Source organism: Pyrus communis, chromosome 16 (assembly GCF_963583255.1).
Source record: "Pyrus communis chromosome 16, drPyrComm1.1, whole genome shotgun sequence".
Taxonomy (NCBI): domain Eukaryota; kingdom Viridiplantae; phylum Streptophyta; class Magnoliopsida; order Rosales; family Rosaceae; genus Pyrus; species Pyrus communis.
This window is the reverse complement of record NC_084818.1, coordinates 11069713-11073682: the sequence shown is the minus strand read 5'-3', so window position 1 is coordinate 11073682 and position 3970 is coordinate 11069713. Positions and strand designations below refer to the sequence as shown.

Below are 3970 nucleotides of genomic sequence, written 5' to 3'. Positions count from 1 at the left end.
TCTGTCATTTTAAAATTCTTTAGTAATTTTAAATTTTCTCATCCAAACAGAATGTAATTGTACTATAACTAATGAAGTTTAAGAATCTTAATTCGATTCTAATTAGCGGTGTAACCTGCATTGATCAGATTATGATAATCTCTACTGAGCTCCCTAACTAAACTTCAAGAAGGTCAAAAAAATCAACTTAAACATGCTCATTATCCTTTTATACTTGAGATATGGAATCCTCTAAAGCTCCTAAGAGAGAAGATGACTCCTAGTGTCTCTAGTTTTTATAATTAATGGCGATTGTTTATTAATATTTTAAACAACTATATTCAAATTATATTAGCTTATAGTCATTATAACTCTTAAAGTACGAAGTATGATTACTATAAAAAAATTTAGAGAGCTCTTAAAATTAATTTTTGACATTTTTAGCTTTAGCTCTAAGATAGAAAATATAATTAGAGATGCTATAAGTGTTCATACATTTAAGAGATGTCCATTATGGTAGGAAAGTATCCACTTACCAACATACTTCAATAATATTTTTCACTAGAATCAGCAGCAAAGAAAGTCGAAGTTCTAGTATATAATTAAATGATAATATGGGGAGTAGTTCAACTACTATAAGCACATGAAATATCTCCATCATTTTCCCGATGTTGGATTCAATCTCAACATGCCTCTTCACATGTGATGAGTTTCAAGCTTAAAACGTAAACAACATAAATCAAACGATAGAGAGCACATGTAGACTTTGGGATTCACATATAGAACAGTCTGATCTAATATCATGAAGAAAGTTAAGATTCCACTATAAAACTAATTGACAAAATTTATGGAGCAGCCCAACTACTTATAAAGACATAAAATTTCTCTTTTCTAATGTGGAATTCAATCTCAACATGCAACAGTCATATTTGGCTGACCACAATAGTGAACTATGGATTTGGATCTCATTCAGATCCAAATTGTGAGGATCCTAGAGATCCTTACATTTTAATCGTTCATCGTACGTTGTGAGATCAGAAATTATTTTGATTTTTTTATTTAAAATTAAATATAAATAGTGCTTAACAAAAATTGATTATACGATTTACGATGAATGACTAGAATTTGAAGATCCTTATAAAGAAGATCCGGAGAGAATCATCATCTGTGAACTATCTTGTGCATGTTGCTTGCCCTAAGCATGCTGACGAGGCATGTATGCACCAAACAAAATCCTCAGTATGGTGGTACGTGCAAAATAATTATAATTTTTTAAGCACCATTGTTGTGGCGACGGTATTGTTTAATTGTGATTTGACATAAAGAAAGCACAATGTCATGGACTGTGGATAAATTCGGCCATAAAAAGGCAACCAAGTACATGGCATTTCATTAATTAACCTTCCTTATAATGGTTTGAATGGAATCCGGATCTTGCTAGATTCTCTTTGTGAGGATTTTAAAAATTCGTGAATTGTATATATTCATCGTATATTATATAGTCATAAATTATTTTAAATATTTTTATTTAAAATTAAATACAAACAGTATTTGACAAAAATTAATCATACGATGTATGAAGAGATATGATTCACGGATTTCCAGAATTCTCACCAAAAGGACCCAGAGTGGATCCTGTTGGGTTTAAATGAGTTAGTAGCAGATTCCAAACATGGGAATACAAGCCAAATGGGTGCACAATCATTAGTTAGGAATTGGATCCCATCCAGATCTACTTTGTGAGGATCCTAGGGATTCTCACATCTTAACTACTCATTGTGTATCGTGCGGTTAGAAATCATTTGACTTTTTTATTTAAAATAAAATACAAGTAGTATCTGACGGAAATTGGCCTCACAATGTACGATGAAAGGTTAGGATGTGGGGATTCGTAGGATTCCCAAAAAGTGGATCTGGAGAGGATCCTCTTCTGATTAGTTATACTTAAACTTAAGAATTAAGCTACTTAGTACTACGGTCTAGTGGTATTCCTCTTCACTTGTAATTGTGAAGTTGAACCACATCATTGCTAGCCCATTGTGAGGCTTAGCCTATCCACCCTTTAGTGTAGATAAGGTTCTACAAAACGTTAGACGCTTGTCGGGCGGCGAGCTGGAGCCTAGAACCTAGGCAACTAAGCGGGGGCCTAGGTGAACTAGGCTGTTTTAATTAAGTTTATTATATAACATATAAATAAGTGTCTATTTACACTCTAAAAAATTAAAAATTATACTTATATTGACAATTTGGAAAAGTTAAAAGTTAAAACTTAAGGCATCATGGCATTGCCATCTTCACAAACTAATGCAGTAAAAATAGGAAAAACCCAAAACCAAAAACCAAAATTGAAAATCACTAATTCATAATCTAGGTTCTTTTTTAGTAGGTTAGAAAACCCTTGAAGTTAATTATAAAAAAAAAAAAAAATTAAAAACAAAAGAACCGCCTAGCCATCTCCTAGCCCACCTAGTCGTTTGCCTACCAAGCCCCTACCCGATTATTCTGCCTGTTTTGGCCTAGATCGCATCGGTCCTACACCACCTAGCACCTAGGTGCCGCCTAAGCTGATTTTTAGAACAGTGAGGTAGATAATATCGTTTGTTAAAATAAAATAAAATAAAATAATAATAAAAAAAAAAAAAAAAAACACTTACAAATTAAGATCATTTTTTTTTTGGGGGTTAAAGGGTGGATTTTATTAGATTCTGAAGGAAATGTTTACATTGTAAGCCAAAATATTAAAGAGAAATTCATGACCAATGAAGTTCTAAATATGGGAGCTAATAAGGGCGTGCAAAAGAGTCCGGTACCCGCAGGTCAGGATAAGTATAGGGTAGGTCCAAAATTTATACATACAACACGGATCAGGGCGGGGAGAGGATAATTGCGGGACGAAGCGAGTCTAGAGCAGGGGCAACGCAGTCTCGACCCAAAATCATATACCTTTCTTGTATGATCTTGCAAAGTTTTGTTACCATTGATCATCCCTTGGCAAGGCTTTGTAGCATTCAAGATCAATGAGGCCCCTGCAACAGTTCCATCACCTCAACCAATTAGATCTAAAACCCCTAAAATTTTCAATCCAGTTCAATAAGATTCAGCAATACATTAAGGCCTCGTTTGGCAGCTCGGACTATACTGACTATTTCTGTCGGATAGGATAAATAGTCACCGGATAGTACTGACTAAATTAATCAGGCGTTTGGTGCAGTATCAGACTAATGACCGTATTATTTATACTGTGTTTGGCACTGAACCGGTTTGGTACTGAATCGGATAAGAAAAGGAATCATTTTTTGTTTGATGAACTTTTCTCTCTTCCCTCCCCAGATTGCCGATCTTCTCCCCAGATTTTCGATCGTCTCCTCCCCTCATTCCCTCTTCCTCCATCACTCCCTCCCTAGATTTCTGGGTTCTAGGGGTGTTTGATTCAGACAAGAAGGGGTTCAGAGGCCCAAAAACGGCTTCGTTCGAGGATAGAGGTTGACAGAAAGTTGAAATTCTAGAAAATGGTAGAGAATGATCCTTCAGGCATAAACGGTATGTGATGAGTGGTCATAATTTGCAAATGAAAATGCGAGAGATGGGTGTCCGCCCCAAAGCCTGTTACGACAATTGTGCAATCCCCTCTTATACCATTTGATCCCCATTCTACTTAAAAAAAAAAAAAAATAAAAAAAAAAAAAAAAAAAGGCAGAAAGTTGAATTTGATTTTCACCCAGTAAATTACTCACAAGCTTTGAAGCTCTAGAAAATGGCAGAAAGTTGCAAACTTTAAAGCTCTGTTGTGTTAGATAATGGCGGATGAAAAAACCCAGAAATCAGAAATTGCAGAAAAATTCCATGAAACAGAGGGAGGGGCGAAACTGGGAAGAAGAAGAAGATGAATGAGAAGATGAACTTGGATTCAGACGAAGAAGAAGATGAATGAGGGAGGGGTGGAACCTGGGAGGACCGACAGTGCGTTCGGAGAGGAAGGAGAGAACGAGCC

At 35.5% G+C, this 3970-nt stretch overlaps 1 non-coding gene across 1 annotated transcript; it reads left to right on the top strand.

Annotated features, from left to right (window-relative positions):
* The first annotated feature begins 3518 nt into the window (after positions 1-3518).
* On the top strand, positions 3519-3626 carry LOC137721617 (small nucleolar RNA Z279/snoR105/snoR108). Its single transcript, XR_011066687.1, has one exon. It is a non-coding gene; the product is annotated as a small nucleolar RNA Z279/snoR105/snoR108 (small nucleolar RNA).
* Positions 3627-3970: the final 344 nt, after the last annotated feature.